General features: G+C 42.5%; 1 protein-coding gene across 2 annotated transcripts in view; it reads left to right on the top strand.

Moving 5' to 3' along the window:
- Window positions 1-13,743, top strand: part of Corn (microtubule-binding protein cornetto) — a 36,474-nt gene that overhangs the window by 5,985 nt on the left and 16,746 nt on the right. The window contains exon 1 of one of the 2 annotated variants that reach the window (XM_076310259.1): window positions 8,461-8,497. The exons of the other annotated variant lie outside the window; for it this stretch is intronic. The gene's annotated coding sequence lies outside the window, so the exon portion shown is untranslated. Of the gene's footprint in view, window positions 1-8,460; window positions 8,498-13,743 lie in introns of those variants that run through there. 2 annotated transcript variants of the gene reach the window in all.

The following is a 13,743-nucleotide window of genomic DNA, read 5'->3' as shown; positions in this document are numbered from 1 at the left end:
ACTTCCTGCAATTCCTGTGTAGAAAATTCATTCTCACGCTAGTGCGAGCTTTTACAGAGCCTTACGGTGCGATCACACGGTATCCTGACAATAAATATCGTCGATTCCCGATTATTATCGGGCCGGGTGTCCGAATAGTTCGCGGAAGAGTTTCTTCTTGTTGTTGTGCGTTCTTCGATCCATCGGCTCGGTTATCTAAACACAGGGACCCGCTCAAAATAATCAGAGAACCATATATGTGGTAAGATTTTTTCTTTTTAATCGAATCGAAGAGCACTCGACACGAATCATCGAAAAAGAAACAAGTTATCAGAAGTGTATTACCTACGTTCTCCTAATTCGTAAAAGGCTTTCGTACGAGTATTCACAAAAGCCATTCTACCGACGAACAACGCAAATTCCAAGGAAGACAATTAGTCCCGCTTGTCACTCAATGCGAGTCGTTTAGTTTTGCCCGGCGAACAGGTGCAATTAGAAAAGTCTCGAGCTTTCACGATAATACAATAAAGTATCTTTATGGGACGATCAGACCGGAGGAGACTGTGTAGATAATATAGTTACTTTCGCGGCCGCAGTTCGTCCTTTCTGGGCACGCATAATCGAAGAAAGCGACTGTGAGAATGGTATGTGTGAATGGGAGACGTACGCGAATGCTTTCCTTTGTTCTGTGCTTGTCTACGTTGAATCTGTAATTGCACGTTGTTCTCGGGCTTTTATCCTTGTACACTCGTATCGCGGATAGTATCTAAATACCCGAACAACCACTGGATACGCTACTCGAAATAATTAGATCTGCAGAAGACTCGATATTGCCGAGTTTTCTACGGATTTAGTCTGCACTGTACTAGTTCACTCGTAGAAATAGATCGTTATTTCAAATATTATTCAATCTATTCATAAGGTTTCTATAGAACAATTAAAATTAAGTTCCACGTTACGGATTACGGTACAAATAATTATTAGACGTTAGTAGAGTGCAGTGTTTCTTTTTTTTTTTTTCTTTTTTTTACATTCAAGTTTAAAGCAATGCAACATTGTATCTCATAGATTTTGACGTAACAATATTAATATCAATTTTCCGCGCGTTGTGCCTGTACCGTGCACCATTATCAAAGGGTCTTTACCCGTATAATATTTGGCTCGCACAACTGCATATATTCTGCATACGTTTAGCATACCATTTTCATATTAGTATACGCCATGACTGCATAAAATCAGGCGGGCAGGTCACGGATATTAAAACGAGTGAAAGAACTTAATTGAACGTTTAAAAAGTAGTACTTACGAGCGGTCTTAAATTCGCCTTGTCGTAACTCGTAACGATTTTTTTCCTCCTGAAAATTTGAAACGCGCGAGAAAAATTCTTTCTAATAAAATTTGAATCGTTTCACCAATAATATTATTGGGTTGTTCGGAAAGTCATTTCGCTTTTTTTTTGTGGTGAAAATGAAACACGATTTTTTTCAAAGTGTATACAAATTTTATTAAATTATATATTCTCCATTTTGGAGAACGAAAAAAGATTAATTTCATTTTTTTTTTTTTTTGGTGAAAACGAAACACGATTTTTTTTAAAGCATGTAAACATTTTATTAAATTATATATTCTCCATTTTGGAAAACGAAATGACTTCCCGAACAACCCAATATATATATACTTCGATTAATCCAAATTTTTATCACCTATTTTCGATATTGCGATAAAATAACAATTGTACGTATATTTTGTAAGTTTAGAAATAACTTTTTGGTTTATTGTCGTATTATATTAGGTTGTTCGGAAATTCATTTCATTTTTTTTTTTTTTGTGAAAATGAAACACGATTTTTTTCAGAGCGTCCAAACATTTCCTTAAATTATACATTCTCCATTTTGGAAAACGGAACGACTTTCCGAACAACCCGATAAAAAACACAGGACCCGTGGATACAACCTGTGCATTCGTAGACACAAATACCTGTAAGTTCTCGTATTGTCGAATCGACTCGGTTGTCGTAACATCGAAAAATCGATCGCGTCCCTGTCCGTAGGTTCTCGTAAAGCGAGTCAGCGGTTGCATGCACGAGCGTGTGGAAAGATGCTGCAGTTAGGTCCGCCCACGAGAGTGCAGTTCCTCCGGTCAAACCGCGGAGAATGATTTTAACGAGACGGTAAATATAACCAGCCGTAGAACGAACAGGCAACGTACGAACGGTCGGTAGTGTTGCGTTAAATCGAGCGTGTCGTAATAAATGTCCCTCCTCTGTCCGCGGGCATCCACGAACATTCGGCGTTCAAGTATAATGCATTCGGGACTGTCCGTCCCAGCGAACGAAACAGCAGTCAGTCAACGTAGTTATTCGGTAAACATCCCCCGTTGGAATGGATCGGACGATGAGCGACGTGGCACACCGGAACGCAGACTTTATTCTAACTTGATCGTTGGAAGCTTAAACGGTCCCCGGGTTGGCGCAAAGTGGACATTTAAACAGTTAACTGAAGCTTCATTTATCGTGGGGTTACACGGAGCTTCATCGTCGCCGTATCACGGTTCTCGGTATCGAGGTAGCCTGTTCGGTTGAACCGGTCGATTTTATTTAGACGTTTAAGTGTCTCCCTACGTTTCGAGTGAACGTTCAAACGGTTAGCTGAAGTTTACCGTAGAGACACCAGAGGGGTTTTGTCACTGTTATTGGAAGGTAGCCATCGAATGGGTAGTTTTATTCAGGTGTTGAGTGTTCCCTACGAAGTGGTCGTTTGAATACTTAGAAGTTATAGTTAATAGATAGCTTTATTTAAGTAGAATGGGGTCTGTCGGTGTCGACTCGAGAGATAATCTTTGTTCTAACTCGATTCATTGGAAGTGTACACGGTTAGGTCAAAGTGGTCGTATAAATGGCCGATCGATGGTTAATTCATCGAATTTTATCATCTGCCCCAATATCTCTTATTGGAAGCTTTAGGTAGCCTAAATGGGTAGGTTTGTTCGGGCACCAGGTGCTCCCTTCTTCTGTATTCCAGGGTTTATGGAGGTCATCCGTACCAGAAGGTTCCCTATTGCTTTCTCCGGTCCTTCTATTCGATGGTTTACGGGCGGCACCACCTGCACCGAGATGGTTTTCCATACACGCAAGTTCCCGTCTAGCAGAGGCGTGCGAATCCAACGAGAGTCTGCGGTCAGGTCAGGCCGCGGAGAATGATTTGAACGGGATGGTAAATATATCCGCGAGCCGGACGAGCGAGAGAGGAGGCCTAATCTGAGAGCGAGGCCGTAGCCGCGCTTTCAGAAGGGAGAGACCGCTCAGCCGCTTCGTCAAACGAAGAAACGCGACTCCGCCTGGCCACTCTGCATTCTGCAGAGGCCGTTTACCGGGGCTTTCGGCTCGGTTAGGTGAGGTTAGGTACCGGGACTCGGGGCCAGCGTCTCTTATTCATCACCCACGTGGCCAATCGAAATAGACGATTGTACGCGGGCTGGCACGTACGGTTACTTTGCCCACCTTGAGGCGGTTTACGCGCGTGGGAACGCGGCTTAAAGTATAGATTAGGGATTTAGGGACCACCGGGGGTCCCCCCGAGGATATAAAATGGAACGAAGACTGCGGTGGAAAACGAATTTACCGGACCGACCTAGAACGTGGGACTAATAAAAATTGCTCGATGAGGATAGTGGTAGTAACGTTATTAGTAGTAAATAATGTAGTTATTTCTAGATCTTAAAATAATAAGTAATGTAGTTATTTCTAGACCTTAAAATAATAAATAATAATAAAGTAATAAAAATTGACCGATGACAATAGTCATAGTAATGTTATTAATAGTAAATAATGTAGGTATTTCTAGATCTTAAAATAATAAATAATGTAGTTATTTGTAGACTTTAAAATAATAAATAATCTAATTATTTGTAGACCTTAAAATAATAAATAATCTAATTATTTGTAGACCTTAAAATAATCAATAATAATAAAATAATAAAAATTGCTCGATGACAGTATAGTAATAGTAACGTTATTAATAGTAACTAATGTAGTTATTCGTTGACCTAGGATATACGGTGGAGGTTCTATAATTGTAAGAAAAATGGACGAAGGATTCGCGCAAGTATCTTTGATCCGATTACGTTGAAATTATACGCGATTAATAATTAATACCAATTGTTTAATTTTATCACGAATATATTCTTGTTGTACGCGTATTAAACAGTTGGTATCCTCGGTGATTGAAACTGGAAAAGTCGGTCGCGTGTGTCATTACGTTGGTGTCACGATCAGACACACGGGGTTCCTTAACGACGCTTAGGTAGTCCGCAAATAACTCAGCGGTGGTCCGTTCGGGAGGCCGTCCCAAAGGTTTGCTGTTTTTAAGACGCGACACGTGGAGACCGGAGCATTTTTATCGCGGGCTGATAGGAGACTTCCACGTCCGCTAATAATATCGTGGTCCCTTCCGCGTTAACGAACCCGAAAGTCAATTATACGAGGGACGAGAACGCCTTGGAACTTTCCAACCCGGGGGGAAATTATTTATTAATACGACGTCTGGAAGTGTCGTTTATCACCGTGAATTAATCAGTTATTAATACTCTTTTACCCTTTAACTCTACTCAAGGGCGTATGTCTGTGTTACGATAAAATTGTCTCTACAATAGTTTTCCAATGGTCGGTGGATATGTATCGTGCATCGACGAAATTCGAAATATTTTAAATAGAAAGAGGAGTAGCGAGTGAACTTTATTACGGTCCAGGGGTCCGTAAAACGAGAGACCAAGAAATTCCGAAGCGAGCGCGGCTCGCAAAAATATTCCGACGAGAAAATAAAATAAATAAAACCGACGGTTGAGCTTTTAAAAAAGTCTTCGAAACCGTGCTCCGTGGTCGATCTCGCATTTTCTTCGCCTTCCATCGGCCGCCCGACTCCGTTCAAAACATTCTGCTTTTAACACTTGCAGATTTACGCATCGACCAGTGTGTAAATCAGTTAGACCGAAATTCCACTCGCGTCTGAGATCTTGGATTCGCGAGGATCACTGTTTTCCTTTCGATTTCGGTCGGATTTCGCGTCTCGTGCGTTGTTTGTATATTTCATCGTGCATAGCCGAGTTTTATTTATTTTCGGACGTGGCCGCTAAATTTACCTACTTAATGAACATTCGTTCTGATAAAACCGTGGGGTGGACGGCGAAATTACCACGAGTGCGCGTGCCGCTTGTTCGTTTTCGTCTCTCCTAAAGTTCGAACGTTATAGGCGGTTTACGTGGATCCCGGCGCAGCACGAAACGTGGAGTAAATACGAAGAGAACAGCAGGGTTAATGCGAGTAGATTTATGTCGATAGCAGTACACACGTGGCGAGACGTATACACTCGCCCTCGGTGAACCCCACACGATCGTTCCCCTGGGGGGCGCCCCACCATGTGACCGTCATTGAGTCATCGAACGCGTGGAACAGAAACGTTAGCGCGACTCGCATGCGGACGCATTGAATTCGCACGACCGGTATTAACGGCGAGACGCGACGCGCGCCACATGCACGCGCGATACATACGTTAAAGGATTTGACTGCACGCCAATGTGTTCGTAAGGTCTCACACTTACGAACCTCCGCACGCACGATGCGTATTTACGAAACGGTCGCGAATTATGCTAAGAGACAATGGACACGGAGATACTATTTTTAATCCGGTTTTCTTGCATTTATCGATGCCCTACGTGTTTTATCTCGCGCGTGCAATACGCGTAGAAGGAGCGTATATCCCGACAGATACGCATAGAGAAATAAACATAACGTACGAAAGCGTAGATAGACTCCGAAGATGCATATAAATGTACATAGGAACATGTGGCGCATACACGAACGATACATGCGCCCATAAAGGGCGGCAGAAAGAAGGGGAAGGGACGTTCGCGCCATCTATTGTCACACGCCAATAGCTATTATTCAATTAAAATCACGGCCCGTTGTTATCGATCCTTGCGAAGCACAGATCGCTCTCGGTGATTTTGACTATAGTCGAAACGGAGTTATGTGACAAAGGGAAGTCCTGCAAAGGTTAAGAATAGATTTTCAGTGTCGTAGGTCAGACCACTAAACGTCCACTCGAAGAAAACCGACATTGACGAGGATCTCTCCGGCTGTTTAGAAATGTTGCTCAAGGTTGTACAGATTTTAATTTCTTTAGTTTCTATGGTAGATTTCTTAATTTTTACAGAGGTACAAGTTCGAAAGGTTGCGCGCAAAGTTCAGTTTATTAGAGCATTAACGCGTTCATAGATATTACAAGGAAAAAAGAGACGAATTAGTTTATTTTTGCCCTCGAAACGTTAACCTTTGACGCGAGGATTGCGATTAAGAATTTTGTTCCTTTTCAGTTGGGCCATCTGCGGCCACACCATAATATTTGTACAGCAATGCTGATGTAGTCGGTATGCAAAGAACACAACGCGTCGAGTCGCTTTGCATCGGCGTCGCAGTCGCGGCAACTGTTGAAGTAGAATTTAAAATATACTTCTGACTCTATAGTATCGTCGATTAAATTTAAATTCATTGTATCGGCCAATTAGTTCTTTTATTCGAAGAAGTATGGTAACTAGAATATAAAGGTTCTCTATAGCTTAGACTTAGAACAAAAGAGGCGGAAGAAGAGGTTATATTGTTGGTAGAATTCCGTTCGCAGGTCGAGGACGCCCATATGTTTCTCGATCGCGGGAAACTTCCGCGACGACCGAAAAAGCTACTCGAGACTATCTCGAGTGTTCACGAGCGTAATGCAAACGACGCTGAAAGCGCAACACGATCGGACCGTAACAGATGGCTTTGATTTCCCAACGACACTTCGCGACAGAGGTCACCGATCCCTTCCTAAACCGCTATTCCCAACCCTAACGTAGTTTATTATACCGACCGACCGACCGTGTTCCGCGCGCTTGCAATTAAGTTGTAAACTCCAAGATTAACACGTGTCGCTAACTGTCGCTACGCGTTCTTAGGATAACGCAGAACTTTATTTGCCTCGGATCGCTTTCGATCCACCTCTTATCCTCTACGAATCAATTTCAAGCCCAGCGGATATCTCCGCGAATAAATTCATCCGTATCGCACCCGATATTACAAACAATTACGAATCGATACATCGTAATATACTTATAATCTTTCGATGCTGAATACTTTCCACGTATGTGTTGTACGTGCGCGGAATGCTTTGCTACCCGTGGCGCGCCCCAGCGTCGAAATACTTTGACACGTGAAACCAACTGTTTCCAAACTCGAGTGACCTCTGTTGGATACGCACACTGTTTACGTTTTTTTTTCAAGTCGTTCGAAGATCACCCTATCCCTTCTCGCGTGGATCGTACCGGAATCGAACGTTGCGCCGGAATAATACCAATAACGCGTTCCGTCTAGGTTATATATTCTCCTAGTGTTACGATTTGCACCAGCGTTCAACGGAGAATATTATTATATCATGGACAACTACTCGGTGAGAATCGTTCGTAACTTTCTTTCGATTAAATCGTACAACACGCGCAAGATGCGAGATGCACGTGTTATCGAACTCTGGGCAAGAAAACAACTACTTTCCCTTTCTCTCTCTCTTTCGCGACGGTGCGTCCCTTTTGGCAGGCATTGGCCGCTGGTAGAATTCGCCCGGCGATAACTTCGAGCTATGCAATGTGTCTCGTTCGTTGCACAGTCGACCTCCGGACTCGTCGTTGCCTTTTTTGGTCACGTCTTCGCCGTCGTCCGAACTTTCGTCGGCCGATGATGCAACGGCTCGCATCATCGCGTTCACGGGGATCGTCAGATCGTTGACTCACTGGGTCGCTTTGCTCCTCTTCGCCGATATCGGAGGAGGTATTGTCCCCGACGCTTTCGCGTTAATGGCGTGAAAGCGGTGGGGGAGGGGGAGAGGGGGATCGATGAATGGCCGTGACGCGAAACGACGATCCGTTTTCCTGGAATCCTTGGAACTCTGTTGCGATTCCTTTTCGGATGTTCGAATCGATCCGTAAATTACTCAAATCGATTCGATGAAATTTACGTCTGTGTTCGTCTATTCCTGTAGGTTTTTCTAACGTTGAATTTTTCTTTGGAAATTACTCACGAGCGAAACTCGAAACAGTCACGTGTAGAACTCGAATTCAGTCACAAGTGGAACACAGAACGGAACGAGGAGTTGGACCGGGACCAAGTTTTAAGTAGAACTCTCGAATCCGCGTCACCGATAGAATTCGAATCAACTCACCCGAACGAAATGTATTATAACATCGACTCGAATCACTCGGTGACTCGAAATGTACTTGAACTTTGTATACGTTTCTGTGATTTATTTTTGAATATGTGACAAGTTAAGCTCGAAATATCGTTGTTTACACGACGACACGGTGATTCAACGTGCATAAATACAAATCCGAGGTGACTCTGTATCGTTAAATCGAAACAGAGGGTAGTCAGTGCGAAGACGATCTTCGACACGGATAAAGACAGAGGGAGAGTGTACACGGTGACCTAGAAATAACGGTCAGTGAAAAATTTCAAGATTAAGTAAAACGTACATTCTCGTTGATCTGTGTGATAAATCGAATTTAAGAGAAAATGCTATCCGTGTAAAAATTATCCGTTAGAAAATCGAAAAAGTAACAGTGCTATCGAACTTCGTCTCCCAATAACCGTGTTACTCTCGAGACACGGCGGTACGTTGCACTCGACATTCGAAAAACTTCGAATTACAAAATAGAAACTCATCCGCATAGTGAATCATTGTAAAAAAATTTGTTTTACGCTCAATTCGTCCGATTGTATTATCGTGCATGGTTAGTTGTATTACCGTGCGGTTGTTTGCGCAACGAAATTTTACGTAACGTTAATTTTCAATGAAAACATCGAAATTTTACACTTGCCGCGTAAAACGAGGAAGTTACGTGATTGGACGAGAAACGATTGTACCGACGCGGGACGAGTAGTACGATGCGAGAAAATATTTCTTCGATAATCGATCGTCGTGTATTAAAATCGGAATTCGGTGAGAGAGAGAGAGAGTACTCGTTCCGCGGACGATTCCAGAAATACGTTTCCGTTTATCGGTAGCTTTCGTGCTTCGCGGTGTACACAGTTGATTCGATTAAACGCGTTCTGAAACTGGAAACCGTGCGCGCCAACTTCTCCGGCCAAGAAAGAAAGGGGTCGAAAGGCTGGCTGCTCGGTACGACAGTTCATTAGAGAAGCTGGGACAGAATAAAGGGATCACGCAACAGGGTCGGTCGCGTTACACGTTCTCCGTTTTCGCGTTACACGTTTCGCTACCTTATTTGGTTTCGTTTTCCCGGCACGAAATTGCATAAAAGGCTTCCTGCACGAACTTTTACGTCGCCGTCGCTCTTATGCACCGCGCGCGCATAATGCAATAATCCATTTAACAGCGTATCGTCGCTGATGTTTCCGTCGTACGGCTTATTGTATCATCCGGTCGTTCGTTCGTTGTTTTCCGGTTGTTCTCGATCGTGTTCTCAGCGAAATCGTTGCACGGACATCCAGTATTACCGCGTCCGGAAACAAACGTTTCCCAGGCCCGTATCTTTAACGGAATTTCTCCGATCCGGTCCCAAATTTTGCAACCTTTTTTTTTCCAACTGACATCAAGTATTTGGTTTATTATTACACTATGTATATATTTCGATTAATTCAAAATTTTATCAGCTATTTCTGGTGTTGTGATAAAATAACAATTGTACGTATATTTTGTAAGTTTAGAAAAATCTTCTTGGTTTATCGTCATATTGTATATACATTTCGATTAATTCAAAATTTTATCACCTATTTCTGGTGTTGCGATAAAATAACAATTGTACGTATATTTTGTAAGTTTAGAAAAATCTTCTTGGTTTATCGTCATATTGTATATAGATTTCAATTAATTCAAATTTTGATCACTTATTTTCAGTGTTGCGTATAAATTGTATTTATTATAGATATTGTAACTTTCAACGGTTTTCATCACACTGATGTAGGTATTTGCATAGTAATCGCCCCCACCCCCGTTATTGTAGCGCAATTTGAAATAACGGTTCTCCAAGACCGTTTCGAAATCCAGGCTCGTTATTATTTCAATGTTCGGTTTAAATGCTGGAATGAAGGCTTCTTTGAAAGCCGCGCGGCTAAGGACGAAATCTGGACCAAACGAGTTGACGCAAAAGTACGCGGAGAACGCGCGTTTCCAGCTGGTTGATCCGTGGCGCAGCTTGTACGAGTTGTACACATTTTTTTTTCCTTTTTTTTTCTCTCTCTCTCTCTCTCTCTCCTTGTTTTTTTCGAACGGCTCGTGTTTGCTTCTGGGTTAAACGCGGATCTAAATACGAAACGTAAGCAACTGCGATACTCTTGCCAGGAGGGACCGAAAACCCCGACGACGTCGAGACGTATTACGCGCGCGTGTATACAGGGTGGTACGCGTCACTCAAACGGAGCGAACTCGAACGGTTCTCCAAACATACGTTTCGGTATAACGTTCGAAAGGTGAAAAATTGTACCATTCACGTTTGAAAATCTTAACCCGTTCGGGAATAAATTATTTCACGCGAAACGTAAGGAAATATTATGTTCGAAGTGTTATCGACGCGCATGGAATATTCAATTCGAGTATTTACTTAGAATTGATCAATTATTTTGTACGAAGTGAAATGGAAAATATTCAATTGAATATTTAATTCGAGTATTTACTTAGAATTGATCAACTATTTTGTACGAAGTGAAATGGAAAATATTTAATTCGAGTATTTACTTAGAATTGATCAATTATTTTGTACGAATTGAAATGGAAAATATTTAATTGAATATTCAATTATTTTGTACGAAATGAGATGGAAAATATTTAATTCGAGTATTTACTTAAAATTGATCAATTATTTTACACGAACTGAGATGGAAAATATTTAATTGAATATTCAATTCGAGTATTTACTTAGAATTTGAATGGTCACTATCGCGTCACGATCGAACTGAAATGAAAATAATGGTTTAAAGCGATATTTGAACGCCCAGTGCATTGAAAATTTAATCCCAATATTTGTTCGCAATTTTAACGGTCGTGGTACAATATTTACCATTACTTAAAAGGTAAAGGTACTTGTACGTGCCAGTATCTCTGCGGAGTCTCGTTCGTAAGTTAAATTTGTACAGTCCGTACTATCTGGGTGACGCGTGTTCCACCAATGGGGATGCGGTACGGGTCTCGCACCTTACGCGAGCTTAGGTAGTACGGCCAGGATCGTTCGAATCTAGGGTACAATACCACGTGACCCAAATTAACTGAAATTTCAATACTACGAAGAGCACGCTACGAAAAGTAAAATGAACAAAGTTTCGAACGATATTATTTTATCGTGACGGTGTTTTTCGTGTGGAAAAATTGAATTCTATAATCAACACGTTCGACAATGCTCGCCAACACGTATCGTTGTTATCGATTTAAGAAACTGAAAATATCCAAACGACGACGATGACCGAGTTTCATCCACGAAAGATTGAAGCTGACCTTGACATCGGTTAGAGACGGTTAGAGACGAATTTAAAGGACCAGAAACTTTATTAATATAATTTAAGACGTCTCGGTGTATATCTCTCACTTTCAATAGCGTTACGGTACTGACGTTTCGTCTGCAATGCGGCTAGCTTCATCAGGATCCGATAAAATGCTCGTTCTGGTGTCTGTACGATGTGTAGAAGTGTTCGTTTCACGAATATCGTGCCACGGTGTTTTTACTTTTCGTACGCAGAATGTCGCGAGGAATCGATTCACTCGAGACGGGAACAAACCTGCAGATTTCAACGGTGCAGTTGCACCTCAGTTGCGTCTTTGAAATCTAGTCGTAAGTTCCATTAAACGCCTCGAGGTTTGAAACTTTAATCGAACCACCTCGAGTCCGCAAACCTCGAAAAGTATCGTCGAAAAACTTGAAAAACTTCCAAGTTTCTTTTTTTTTTCTCTCCCCTCTCCCACGTTACAACACAATTTTCTTCGAATTTCGCGGTTCGAACCGAGTTTCGCCAAGATCAATATTTACACATTGGTCCAGAGGGTTTCCAGACCCGTGGACCACCCCGTATATCATCGAGCTTCGGTATTGTCTGTGCACGTGCCCTCATTAACAAGCGCGCGCGTTTTCGCCGCGTTAGGGTGGAACTTTAGCGACCGTTCAGCACGCTCTATTCATCTCGGTGAGTATTTTGTTAATTGCATCCGCGGCGATCGGTTCGCTCGCCGTTGTTTCTCTTCCTCCTTTTCTTCCCGTTTTTTCGCATCGACCCTCTCGACGCTTATTTCTGGCTCGTCTTTCGCGTCGTTGGTCGTTTATTGTGAAACGATTATCACGATCTCGTCGATGTACGCACGTTCTGTTTTTAGTGCCATAGGGTTGCATTTAACCGAGGAGGAAGAAAATCTCTTCTCGTACCTTCGTGCGTTAATTTACAATCAAGTTGAACCTACTAGACGCTTGCAAACCAACGAAAAAATACTAATATGTATTTACACGAATCTAGGTATATACATACTGTCCCATTGCGATTATTTCTTTGTTTAACTTCGAGTAGATCGACGAGGAATGAAATTTAGGATGCACGTGTGTCTTATTACGATCGAAAATTCCATCGTTCCATCGAAGAGCTCTCCCAACCCTCTGCAGCAATTGCAGCCCTCGCGTAGACCCAATATATACTCCAGAGAACTTGACATTGTCCTCTTGTGGACATCCCCCACCATCTGGGAGGAGTTCCTTTTACAGTGGTTCGTTTGCTCGGGAGAACAGTGGCCGCTGGCCGTAGAATTTTTCCTTCCTACGGTCCTAACGATGTTAACAAAGTAAAGCGAGTTTTCTCGAGCAAGAAACTTGGCTAACGATCTCCAGTTGACCTCCATTACTAACGGCGACCTTAGCGCCAGTGAAAAGCTGGGTCAGAGTCGAATGAAAGCTCTGAATGGGGCGCGACGGGGCCCTTGATACACACAACGCCACGCCACTCCTTGAATTAACGAAGAAACGAACGTGTCCGTTACCGCGCGTGCGCAAGCGACACCGAGCTACGAGGTGAGCGCCAAATATTTTGGCCGCTCGGGTCTACGTTACGATACACCGTCTACCCGACCCCTGTCGTTTGTCTCCGAGGGTTGTACACGTGACTGAATTGTATTAAAGTAAAAATCTTCTAACAATAAACTTCTAATTGGCGGAGACTGGAGTTCAGTGTTATCGATATCGTAATAATAATCGCGATAATTAATCTTACGATAAATTGTACAGCAACGATTCACAAGACTGTTCGAACAATTATTGTCCAGTCTGTAAGCTCGTGTAACTTTGAGTTTCCATATATGGATTTATCGTACAAAAAATCGTTACGTCTACAGCTCGTTCGTAAAAAATAACCTCGAGCGGCCAAAATATCTGGCGCAAACCCGATGCAAGCGATGCGTAGCGTCACCGAACTTCTATTACGCGATCGTGTTCGATTTTGGTCCTCGTTCGAAGGACTTTCCTTTTAGCGCGATAAGATAGCGTTATTAATTGATAAAACGGTATAGAGAAGCTTATCGGGGCGAGTTACGCTTCATCGAGGCCCTTTAAAAGTGTTCGCAGTTTAAATCGGGTACACTTCGAGTTGCAAGTTTTCGAGGGATTGGTTGCCGTCAGAGAAGAAACCGCAGACAAGATTAAGAAGCGGACGAAAGTTACAATTTCGATGGTTCGTTGCATGAGATTAACAATCGTACT

The sequence above is a fragment of the Ptiloglossa arizonensis genome, chromosome 4 (genome assembly GCF_051014685.1).
Source record: "Ptiloglossa arizonensis isolate GNS036 chromosome 4, iyPtiAriz1_principal, whole genome shotgun sequence".
Lineage (NCBI taxonomy): Eukaryota > Metazoa > Arthropoda > Insecta > Hymenoptera > Colletidae > Ptiloglossa > Ptiloglossa arizonensis.
Note: the sequence above shows the minus strand (reverse complement) of the source record. Positions and strands in the feature narration are given on the sequence as shown.